The sequence below is a fragment of the Acinonyx jubatus genome, chromosome D1 (assembly GCF_027475565.1).
Source record: "Acinonyx jubatus isolate Ajub_Pintada_27869175 chromosome D1, VMU_Ajub_asm_v1.0, whole genome shotgun sequence".
Classification (NCBI taxonomy): Eukaryota; Metazoa; Chordata; class Mammalia; order Carnivora; family Felidae; genus Acinonyx; species Acinonyx jubatus.
The window spans coordinates 33,802,394-33,815,529 of NC_069390.1; the positions used below are offsets into that span (position 1 = coordinate 33,802,394).

The 13,136-nt window shown below is 37.1% G+C and overlaps 1 protein-coding gene across 2 annotated transcripts in view; it reads right to left on the reverse strand.

Annotated features, from left to right (window-relative positions):
* Positions 1-13,136, reverse strand: part of ANO3 (anoctamin 3) — a 415,273-nt gene that overhangs the window by 319,878 nt on the left and 82,259 nt on the right. The window contains exon 1 of one of the 2 annotated variants that reach the window (XM_053203366.1): positions 3,255-3,278. The exons of the other annotated variant lie outside the window; for it this stretch is intronic. The gene's annotated coding sequence lies outside the window, so the exon portion shown is untranslated. Of the gene's footprint in view, positions 1-3,254; positions 3,279-13,136 lie in introns of those variants that run through there. 2 annotated transcript variants of the gene reach the window in all.

Genomic DNA, 13,136 nt, shown 5'->3' on the forward strand with positions numbered 1-13,136 from the left:
TCACATTTTTCAAGATTCATAGTAGAAAAGTATGAGTCTCTTTTCCATGAGAATTAGCAAAGGTCCCAATGTTGTCCATCTTTGAGTCAGTCACCAAGCCAGAAGAATGTGTTGCTCTCATTAGTCAGATCTAAATCATATGCTCCTGAATGGAAGCAGAACTAGATGGAGTCAACATCACTGGAAAGAGAATCCGAGAGTCATTACTACAATGGTGGGGAATGGACACTGAGCTGAAAAAATGACAAACACCACCAACAATGTCTTAGAAAGAAAGCCATTGGTAGAATTAAGTTCAGAGTATGTCCACCAGTTTATAATTAGACACACAGTAGAGCTTATTTATATATTAAATAAATTTTTTATTGATGAGTGTTTTACCCAAGTACAGTTTAGATCACAGGCACACTCCCAGGTTTTAAGACCCTCAAAAACTCACTCTAGTACATTCAGTGATGATGCAGTACAATATTCAAGGCATAATCAGGGAGAAGGAAAAATCAGGGAACCTTTACAGAGAAGATAACATTTACATCACAAAGAAGGGATACTGGTGGCACTTGGTGGCTCAGTGGGTTAAGCTCTTGATTTGGGCTCAGGTCATGATCTCACAATCATGGGATTGAGCCCCATGTTGGGCTCTGTGTTAAGCGTGGGACCTGTTTGGGATTATCTCTCTCTCTCCTTCTGCACCTTTCCTGCTCATGCTCTCTAGATGGATAGATAGATAGATAGATAGATAGATGATAGATAGGTAATAAAGAGATTCTGGATTTATAGAACTCTCTGAAGGAGGAAAGGAAGGAAGAAGGGAATAAAAGTATATAAAGTAGAAGCAACAACATGGGGGAAAAAGGACAGAAGTATGATTGGATGTAATTTGTACATGTAGTTTGATTTGGTTAGAATCTCAGGATCTGAAATGAGGAGTAGCAAAAGATTAAAAAGACTGCTTTGGCCCAAATTGTGAAAGCCTTATTTATCTTTTTCTCATAAGTTTATATTTTAACTTATTGGCAATAAGGATCCAATGAAAGATTTTTAAGAGCAGGGAAATGATGAGAATTCAAACATCTTGGGAGTCAAAATGTATTACTTAATATCAGCCATAGTAAGACATTTTATGATAGAAATCTACATTAAAGTCTAGACATAGCACGGGGAGTTCCTTCTCCTTGCCAGATGCTCGTTCCTCCATTTATATGATGGAGAACAGCTTTTTAGTAAACATACATACTCTTAACGCATTCCTTAATAACTGCTTAGTTTTATTGAAAGGCTATTCATGTCAGCTCATCCAAAATAATACCATGAGAAAAATCCTCACACTAAGAACATTATTATTTGGGGAAACTGAAAGATACCTATTTTTTGTGTGGATGAAGTGATTTCTGGCTTAAATTGGCCTCCAGGCCTCCCCAACCCCCAGCAAAGGCAGAAACAAAACCCCTGCAGTGCAATATAACCGGTGGCCACTAGAGGGCAAGCTTACTTCGTGTTGGGACCAGCTAGCACAGGGCTGCTTCAATTCAGAGCATGATTGAGCAGCAAAGGTGACCTCAGCAGAGGTTAGCGAGAGCCCATTGCTGTAAAAGGAGAGGTCAATCAAGTGACAGATATGAAATATCAGTTAAGTCACTTTGAAGCCTAGGTGACCAATTATGCCCATCAAAGCCCAAAGGTAATGAAACCCAGAGAGGAGAAGAGTGTCATTTTGATGGGGATGACCTCTACAAGAAGGAAAGGGGTGGGAAGCCAGGTTAACCAATTTTATCTTTACAGGAGAGAGGTGGGACACGCTTCAAACAAACTAAATTGGCTCCTGAAAACGTGTTCTAACCAGATGTAATCCTAACAAATAGAACAGAGTGGAAAGTGCTGTTCTAACTGAAAATAATGGCCAGTCTATTACTAAATAGACTATAAGTATAAAATAATATATTTATATATCTATATATTATAATATATTTACATATCTATAAAAATAAATATTTCTAAAATACGACCCCTGAAGGGATATCCATTTTATGGGATCTTATTCATTGGGAAACTGGTCCCTCTTTGAATATAAGCATGACCACACTAAAATAGTCTGTATGTAGACACCCTCATTTCAGATGAAAACCTTGCATTATTTTTGGAAAGAGCTCAACGTTACACAAATATCAAGTTCACCTGTAAAAGTGAAGCCAGAGTTTCTTGACAGACCACTTTTCTCAGACTCACCTAGGGAGAGTTGCTAAAATTTTAATTCCTAGATTCCTTCCCTGATCTTCCTAATCAAAATTTCTGAGGTCGGTCTAGGCGTCCGCATGGTTGGCAATATCCTTGGACAGTTCTTTTCATTAGCAGTATTTGAGGGCAAAGAAGTGTGGCATGATTTGGGGTACATGCACAATACCTGTGTTAGGTGCTTTTGTTGGATCAGGCTTTTAAATGCAGCCACGTGAGGGTCACTTGTTTGCTCACACACAAATACACACTTATAAATCAGGCAACTGTTTGTGCAGAGCACCTGTATTTGGTCACAAACAGTGTTAAACACTGCATGTATGTTATGTATTTCACTCTCCCCCAAGCCACCGAAGAAAACATTGTTGCTCCCATTTACAAATTACAGAGAACACAGCCTCTGAGAGGTTAACCCACTCATCCACAGTCATGCATTTAGAAAGCAACAAAACCAGAATTAAAAGCAAGATTTATTTAGTCCTAAAGTTATTTAGCTAAGAAGGAGAGGAGAAGGGAAGTGTTTAAAGGTTTATTATAATTTCATGTATCAATTCCCTCATTATTTCTTAATCCTCAAGTATTGGATTAGATGTCAGAAAGCCCCCTCCCCCATATCAAATTGAAATCTGCCATTCTAGAACATTTATCCAATATCCTGAGACCTGACCTCCAAAGTTATATTGGGGAAAAAATCTGACCTCTGACTTAAAATATGACTTTAGAGAAAAAATATTAAGTCCTACTTCTGTTCCAAGACAGGAAGTAAGGGAGAGTTCCTAATGTTTCCCTTGAAAGAAATCCATTTTAAATGTATTTTTAATGGATTTCTATGGCTTACAGATCTGTTTGTAGGACTTTATAAATTATGGGTCTCGGCATTTAAAGTCAAACAAAGGTCAATCATTTCATGTTTACCAAAAATAAAGTGAATAAAAATCCTGAAAAAAAATTGTAGATTTTTTTAGGCATCTCTAAAGAATCATATTTTACTCTAGTCAGAGCACAGTCAAGAAATACTGTACCATAAAATTGAAATATGGCATATTTTCTCTTCTTTTTAGTAGATTTGGCCATTCCTGTTAAATAAAGAAAATTTTTTTTTTGTAAATTATATTTCATTTGAGCAGCATGCATTTAAATATGTCAGCTTAGAGATCAAATCCATATTTTCTGTTTTTTCAAATATATAATATTCGTCAGCCCCACAAAAATGTAAATAAAACAAAACACAAAAAGTTAACCCTTAAAAATCGGATGACTTACAACAACTTCCTCCAAAATCCATGAAAATCTTTACAGGACTAAAGATATATTATGCATGTTCAGCTAGCCTTTTCTTTTTTTGTTACAATCTGAAGTATGTATGTATATATGTGCCTTTATTCCTCTTCTTATGTCATAAAAACACATAATTAATATATACAACAGACACATGAAAAGATGCTCAGCATCACTAATCACTGGAGAAATGCAAATCAAAACCACAACGAAATATCAATTTACACCTGTCAAAATGGCTAAAATCAAAAACACAGCAACAACAAATGTTGTGAGTATTTGGAGAAAAATGAATCCTCATGCACAAATTTGTGGGAATTCAAACTGGTGCAGCCAGTATGGAAAACAGTATGGAGTTCCTCAAAAAAAAAAAAAAAAAAAAAAAAAAAAAAAAAGAAAGAAAGAAAGAAAGAAAAAAAAGAAAAGAAAAGAATTACCATTGATCCAGTAATTCCACTACTGGGTATTTACCCAAATAACAGAAAAACACTAATTTGAAAAAAAATATATACACTCCTGTGTTTATTCCAGCATTATTTACAATAGCCAAATTATGGAAGCAACCCAAGTGTCCACTGATAGATGAATGGATAAAGAAGATGCAAATTTATACAATGGAATATTACTTATGTATATTGGCATATATATACAATGGAATCCTACTTAGCTATAAAAAAGAATGAAATCTTGCCATTTACAAAAACATGGATGGAGCTAGAGAATATAATGCTAAGTGAAACAAGTCATTCAGAGAAAGACAAATACCATATGATTTCACTTATATGTGAAATTTAAGAAACAAAACAAGTGAACAAATAAAAAAAAAGAGAGAGAGACAAACCAAAAAACATACTCTTAACTGCAGAAAACAAATTGATAGTTAGGAGAGGGGAGGTGAGGGGGAAGATGGGAAATAGGTGAAGGGGGTTAAGAGTAAACTTACTGTGATGAGCACTGAGTAATGTATAGAATTGTTGAATCACTATATTGTACACCTGAAACTAATAAAACACTGTATGTTAACTATACTGGAATTAAAAGACAAAAAGAAAAGAAAAGAAAAGGAAAGAAAAGGAAAAGAAAAAAAGTAGAAAAGAAAAAAGAAAAGAAGATGAGGAGTTTGCCTGTAAAGAAAAATAAAAGAATGAAAGTAAAAGACACATATTCTCAAGACTTATATTTTACTAAAAGATATTGTGGGAAGAGCCTGATAATGATGGTTGTCTGGTACAGTTCAGTTTTATTTTAGATATATTTTTTAGAAGATTTTCTTAGCTAATATGAAATCTTTGTGCAGGACAGATCTTAGCAATTCATAAGACTATGTTCATACGCTGGTCTGTGGGGTTCACTGTAAAGTCATATATATTTTCTTTTAGGGGGGGTCTATTTTTAGAATTTATTCAGCAAAAATCATAGCCTGACCAGAAAAATACACTAAAGCGTCTAAGAGAATATGAGTCACAAATTTTCTCTTAGTATCATTTAAGATAAGATTATTTTCATAATATTGTGGTTGTAAAAGCATGGTTATTTGGGCAAACAAGAATGTTTGATATTGTATCAAATGGATTTGATTCCCACCAGTACATTTACTAATTACTATTCACATACATTTATTAATTAACCTTTTGTGCCTCTGTTTTGCCATTTGTATCATGGTGAATCTGAAAATAACATTTTCAGTGGTTGTTTATGAAGCTCATCATCATGAATTGGTAGATTCTACACAGAAAATGATTTTCTTCCCTTACTGAACTGTTCTTTATTCTGGATTCAGTCCAGTGTCATTTCAAAAACAAAAATAAAAGCAAAACAAAAAAGACAAACATGAAATCAAATGAGTCTGAGTAAGTCCAAGCAATGAAAACTATCAGTTTCACAAGAATGCTACTTAATTAAAACTTGGAAAGGGTTTTATGATTGTCAGTGTGATTATTTCAGGTATAAGCTAGTCCATTATAAAGTTTATCATCCTTGGCTCTCCAACCAGCACTTTTTAATTAGCCTTAGTTTAAGGGAAACACACTGGAATTTGTCAATAGAAATGGTTGAGGTAACACTGACATTTTGTAACATAAAACAATGAAGCAATGGCCAATTATTTAATAGCTCTGATGGTTAGTTTCTTCATTTATACAATGAACTTAATTCCTACCTTTCAGGATTTTATAGATTTAAATGAGAAAAAGTTACAAATGCTCAAAAGGCTTAGTATTTAATATTGTCATTCACCCTTTCTTATTAATCTAGAGTTTTTAAAACATACAAGTTCAAACTTAAGTATTATCCAGAAATTGTCATAGATATATATTACTGTCTTAGAGTGAAAAAATAATTATCTTAAATAATTTTAGAAAAGAACAACATAAAATTGTATAACAAAATCTCAAAATTGCATTTCAATTTTTTAAATGTTTTTCTTTACTTTTGAGAGAGAGAAAGAGAGAACAAGTGGGGGAGGAGCAGAGAGTGAGGGAGACCCAGAATCTGAAGCAGGCTCCAGGCTCTGAGCTGTCAGCACAGAGCCCAATGCAGGGATCTAACTCACTAACTACGAGATCATGACCTGAGCTGAAGTCGGACATTTAAACCACTGAGCCACCCAGACACCCCTCAAAATGGCATTTAAAACTTATCTTTTAGTTTATAACATTCATAAAGATCTTCTAAATTTCTTTCTTCAAGTGGTAATGATATACCTCTGATTTATTGATTACACAAGAAATTAAAGAAAGGATGGCAAACAATGAAGAGGTTTAAAAAATTGGTAGAAAGAGCATGGAGGGAAAAAGGAGAAGACGAAATCACATTATGTAATTGAAATTCTTAAATCTTTATGATTATCCTTTTGGTTCTGATTTTCGCCCATTAGAGGATTTTTAGACACAAAAATAATATGTCCTATATCAAGACTATCTGTAACTATCAGCCATTTGCAAACAGGTGCAAATATACTGATCATAATATGCTTTTGTTTCAGACCAGACAAGAGATAGGGAAAAGGCCACATGTTGGCAGTGGCCACATGTTGGCCACAAAGGCTGGCTTACTTGCTTTTGTTTCAGACCAGACAAGAGATAGGGAAAAGGCCACATGTGGCATGTGGCCACATGTTGGCCACAAAGGTTGGCTTACGTGACTTCTACTTATCCAAATGTCTCTCACATCTAAGATTTCCTCTTGTCCCTTTCTCCCTCCTGTCTCCTATTGCTCTCCTTAGATACATCAGTTGTGTTGAACTGCTGGCAGATCCCTGAACATGTCTCTTTTTCAGCACATTCTCTCTTTTTTTTCTCCTACCTTATGTTTCTAGATCTTTCATGATTCAGCTCAAATGCTCTCGCCTACTAAAAGTTGGCTCTGCCCTTCTATTTGCATATATCCCTCTATCTGTACAAAACATCCTTTCAGATATCGCATAGGATATTTAACTGTGTGCTGTGTAGTGGTCTCCTCTGCCAGACTATGAATTCTTGGAGGACGGACATGTCTATACTTTTCTCATGTCCTGTATCCAAATCTAGCTCAATTATTATCAGATGGAGCAATCCCAATAACTGCTTGCTGAATGAACAGGTTTGGGACGTGTCTCTAAATGACCTCATTTCCTAACTCCTATTCCTTGCTTGCTTTGACACTGCTAGGAGTGCAGTTGCTAAGAACATCTTCTTCAACTTAAGCACTAAAAAATGAGAAGGCTTGAGAAAAGAAAAAAAAAAAGAGGAGAACATTTCAAGGATAGAGCAAAAGTATGTGCAAAAACAAATGCTAACATATCACAGATTCTGGGAAGAGTATACCACTGTAACTGAAATGGAAAATTGGGGCTGGCTAATAGATGATCTAGTTGGAAAAATAAAATAAAATGGCACCATTTTAGCAGATTGTCTTTAGAGCACATCAATAAGTTTAAATATGTCCTATGGACATTTAATCATTTGGCATAGGTAAGGGATCTGATCAAAGATCAACCTTCCAGTATGTGCAGAACATGAAGTGAAAGGTCTTAAAACAGGGAGGCTTATCATGGCAGAAATGAAGGGAATGTATTTCAAAGCTAAAACAAAGGAAAGTAAAAGCTGATATTTCTTTTTTTTTAATATCAAATTTATCATCAAATTGGTTTCCATACAACACCCAGTGCTCATCCCAACAGGTGCCCTCCTCAATGCCCATCATCCACCTTCCCCTCCCTCCCACCCCCCCATCAACCCTCAGTTTTTAAGAGTCTCTTATGTTTTGGCTCCCTTCCTCTCTAACCTTTTTTTTTCCCTTCCCCTCCCCCATGGTCTTCTGTTAAGTTTCTCAGAATCCATACAAGAGTGAAAACATATGGTATCTGGTTTTCTGTGTATTACTTATTTCACTTAGCATAACACTCTCCAGTTCCATCCACGTTGCAACAAAAGGCCACATTTCATTCTTTCTCATTGCCATGTAGTATTCCATTGTGTATATAAACCGCAATTTCTTTATCCATTCATCAGTTGATGGACATTTAGGCTCTTTCCATAATTTGGCTATTGTTGAAAGTGTTGCTACTATAAACTTTGGGGTACAAGTGCCCCTATGGATCAGCACTCCTGTACCCCTTGGGTAAATTCCTAGCAGTGCTATTGCTGGGTCATAGAGTAGATCTATTTTTAATTTTCTGAGGAACCTCCACACTGTTTTCCAGAGCGGCTGCACCAATTTGCATTCCCACCAACAGAGCAAGAGGGTTCCCTTTTCTCCACATCCTCGCCAGCATCGATAGTCTCCTGATTTGTTCATTTTAGCCACTCTGACTGGCCTGAGGTGATATCTGAGTGTGGTTTTGATTTGTATTTCCCTGATGAGGAGTGATGTTGAGCATCTTTTCATGTGCCTGTTGGCCATCTGGATGTCTTCTTTAGAGAAGTGTCTATTCATGTTTTCTGCCCATTTATTCACTGTATTATTTGTTTTTCAGGTGTGGAATTTGGTGAGCTCTTTATAGATTTTGGATACTAGCCCTTTGTCCGATATGCCATTTGCAAATATCTTTTCCCATTCGGTTGGTTGCCTTTTAGTTTTGTTGATTGTTTCCTTTGCAGTGCAGAAGCTTTTTATCTTCATGAGGTTCCAATAGTTCATTTTTGCTTTTAATTCCCTTGCCTGTGGGGATGTGTCAGGTAAGAAATTGCTACAGCTGAGGTCAGAGAGGTTTTTTCTTGTTCTCTCCTCTAGGGTTTTGATGGTTTCCTGTCTCACATTCAGGTCTTTTATCCATTTTGAGTTTATTTTTGTGAATGGTATAAGAAAGTGGTCTAGTTTCATCCTTCTGCATGTTGCTGTCCAGTTCTCCCAGCACCATTTGTTAAAGAGACATTTTTCCATTGGATATTCTTTCCTGCTTTGTCAAAGATTAGTTGGCCATACGTTTGTGGGTCCAATTCTGGAGTCTCTATTCTATTCCATTGGTCTATGTGTCTGTTTTTGTGCCAATACCATGCTGTCTTGATGATTACAGCTTTGTAGTAGAGGCTAAAGTCTGGGATTGTGATGCCTCCCACTTTGGTCTTCTTCAAAATTACTTTGGCTATTTGGGGCCTTTTGTGGTTCCCTATGAATTTTAGGATTGCTTGTTCTAGTTTCGAGAAGAATGCTGGTGCGATTTTGATTGGGATTGCATTGAATGTGTAGATAGCTTTGGGTAGTATTGACATTTTAACAATATTTGCTCTTCAATCCATGAGCACAGAATGTTTTTCCATTTCTTTATATCTTATTCAATTTCCTTCATAAGCTTTCTATAGTTTTCAGCATACAGATCTTTTACATCTTTGGTTAGGTTTATTCCTAGATATTTTATGCTTCTTGGTGCAATTGTGAATGGGATCAGTTTCTTTATTTGTTTTTCTATTGCTTCATTATTAGTGTATAAGAATGCAACTGATTTCTGTACATCGATTTTGTATCCTGCGACTTTGTTGAATTCATGTATCAGTTCTAGCAGACTTTCGGTGGAGTCTATTGGGTTTTCCATGTATAATATCATGTCATCTGCAAAAAGTGAAAACTTGAATTCATCTTTGCCAATTTTGATGCCTTTGATTTCCTTTTGTTGTTTGATTGCTGAAGCTAGCACTTAGCACTTCCAACACTATGTTAAACAACAGCAATGAGAGTGGACATCCCTGTCATGTTCCTGATCTCAGGGGGAAAGCTCTCAGCTTTTCCCCATTGAGGATGATATTAGCTGTGGTCTTTTCATAAATGGCTTTTATGATGTTATTTCCTTCTATCCCGACTTTCTCGAGGGTTTTTATTAAGAAAGGATGCTGAATTTTGTCAAATGCTTTTTCTGCATCGATTGACAGGATCCTATGGTTCTTATCTTTTCTTTTATTAATGTGATGTATCACATTGGTTGATTTGCAAATGTTGAACCAGCCCTACAGCACAGGAATGAATCCCACTTGGTCATGGTGAATAATTCTTTTTATATGCTGTTGAATTCAATTTGCTAGTATCTTATTGAGAAGTTTTGCATCCATATTCATCAGGGATATTGGCCTGTAATTCTCTTTATTTGCTGGGTCTTTGTCTGGTTTAGGAAACAAACTAATGCTGGCTTCATAGAATGAGTCTGGAAGTTTTCCTTCCCTTTCTATTTTTTGGAACAACTTGAGAAGGATAGGTATTATCTCTGCTTTAAATGTCTGGTAGAATTCCCCGGGGAAGCCATCTGGTCCTGGACTCATAATTGTTGGGAGATTCTTGATGCCTGATTCAATTTCTTTGCTGGTTATGGGTCTGTTTAAGTTTTCTATTTCTTCCTGTTTGAGTTTTGGAAGTATGTGGGTGCTTAGGAATTTTTCCATTTCTTCCAGGTTGTCCAGTTTGTTGGCATATCATTTTTCATAGTATTCCCTGATAATTGCTTGCATTTCTGAGGGATTGGTTGTAATAATTCCATTTTCATTCATGATTTTATCTATTTGGGTCATCTCCCTTTTCTTCTTGAGAAGCCTGGCTAGAGGTTTATCAATTTTGTTTATTTTTTCAAAAAAAAACAACTCTTGGTTCCATTGATCTGCTCTACAGTTCTTTTAGATTCTATATTGTTTATTTCTGCTCTGATCTTTATTATTTCTCTTCTTCTGCTGGGTTTAGGCTGCCTTTGCTGTTCTGCTTCTATTTCCTTTAGGTGTGCTGTTAGATTTTGTATTTGGGATTTTTCTTGTTTCTTGAGATAGGCCTGGATTGCAATGTATTTTCCCCTCAGGACTGCCTTCGCTGCATCCCAAAGCGTTTGGATTGTTGTATTTTCATTTTCATTTGTTTCCACATATTTTTTAATTTCTTCTCTAGTTGCCTGGTTGACTCATTCATTCTTTAGTAGGGTGTTCTTTAACCTCCATGCTTTTGGAGGTTTTCCAGACTTTTTCCTGTGGTTGATTTCAAGTTTCATAGCATTGTGGTCTGAAAGTATGCATGGTATGATCTCAATTCTTGTATACTTATGAAGGGCTGTTTTGTGACCCAGTATGTGATCTATCTTGGAGAATGTTCCATGTGCACTCGAGAAGAAAGTATATTCTGCTGCTTTGGGATGCAGAGTTCTAAATATACCTGTCAAGTCCATCTGATCCAATGTATCATTCAGGGCCCTTGTTTCTTTACTGATCCTGTGTCTACATGATCTATCCATTGCTGTAAGTGAGGTATTAAAGTCTCCTGCAATTACTACATTCTTATCAATAAGGTTGCTTATGTTTGTGATTAATTGTTTTATATATTTGGGGGCTCCCATATTTGGCGCATAGACATTTGTAATTGTTAGCTCTTCCTGATGGATAGACCCTGTGATTATTATATGATGCCCTTCTTCATCTCTTGTTACAGCCTTTAATTTAAAGTCTAGTTTGTCTGATATAAGTATGGCTACTCCAGGTTTCTTTTGACTTCCAGTAGCATGATAGATAGTTCGCCATCCCCTCACTTTCAATCTGAAGGTGTCCTCAGGTCTAAAATGAGTCTCTTGTAGACAGCAAATAGATGGGTCTTGTTTTTTTATCCATTCTGATACCCTATGTCTTTTGGTTGGTGCATTTAGTCCATTTACATTCAGTGTTATTATAGAAAGATATGGGTTTAGAGTCATTGTGATGTCTGTAGGTTTCATGCTTGTAGCAATGTCTCTGGTATTTTGTCTCACAGGATCCCCTTAGGATCTCTTGTAGGGCTGGTTTAGTGGTGATGAATTCCTTCAGTTTTTGTTTGTTTGGGAAGACTTTTATCTCTCCTTCTATTCTAAATGACAGACTTGCTGGATAAAGGATTCTCGGCTGCATATTTTTTTTTGTTCATCACATTGAAGCTTTCCTGCCATTCCTTTCTGGCCTGCCAAGTTTCAGTAGAGAGATCCATCACGAGTCTTATCAGTCTCCCTTTATATGTTAGAGCACGTTTATCCTTCACTACTTTCAGAATTTTCTCTTTATCCTTGTATTTTGCCAGTTTCACTATGATATGTCGTGCAGAAGATCAATTCAAGTTATGTCTGAAGGGAGTTCTCTGTGCCTCTTGGATGCCTTTTTCCTTCCCCAGATCAGGGAAGTTTCAGCTATTATTTCTTCAAGTACACCTTCAGCACCTTTCCCTCTCTCTTCCTCCTCTGGAATACCAATTATGTGTAGATTATTTCTCTTTAGTGCATCACTTAGTTCTGTAATCCCCCCCCCTCCCCCATATTCCTGGATATTTTTTATCTCTCTTTTTCTCAGCTCTTCTTTTTCCATAATTTTATCTTCTAGTTCACCTATTCTCTTCTCTGCCTCTTCAATCCGAGCTGTCATCGCCTCTATTTTATTTTGCAGCTCATTTATAGCATTTTTTAGCTCCTCCTGGCTGTTCCTTAGTCCCTTGATCTCTGTAGTAATAGATTCTCTGCTGTCCTCTATACTTTTTTCAAGCCTAACGATTAATTTTATGACTATTATTCTAAATTCACTTTCTGTTATATTGTTTACATCGTTTTTGATCAGTTCGTTAGCTGTTGCTATTTCCTGGAGTTTCTTTTGATGGGAATTCTTCAGTTTCATCATTTTGGATAGTCCCTGGAGTGGTACGGAACTGCAGAGTGCTTCCCCTGTGCTGTCTTGAATAACTTGGGTTGGTGGGTGGGGCTGCAGTCAGACCTGATGTCTGCCCCCAGCCCACCACTAGGGCCACAGTGAGACTGGTGTGTACCTTATCTTCCCCTCTCCCAGGGGCAGGACTCACTGTGGAGTGGTGTGGCCCCTGTCTGGGCTACTTGCACACTGCCAGGCTTGTGGTGCTGCTTTGATAGGATCTGGCGTATTAGCTGGGGTGGATCCCCAAGGTGCACAGGGGAGGGAGGGGCAGGCTGAAGTCACTTTGCTGTCTTGGTCCCCTGCGGGAGGGGCCTTGCAGCACCGGGAGGGAGGCAGGCAGGCAGACCCATCGGAGGGACAGATCCACAGAAGCACAGCGTTGGGTGTTTGTGTGGTGCAAGCAAGTCCGGTGACAGAAACTGGTTCCCTTTGTGATTTCGGCTGGGGGATGGGCAAGGTAGATGTCGCTGGCCAGCGTCTTTGTTCTCTGCCGAGCTGAGCTCTGTTTCTGGGGCTCAACAA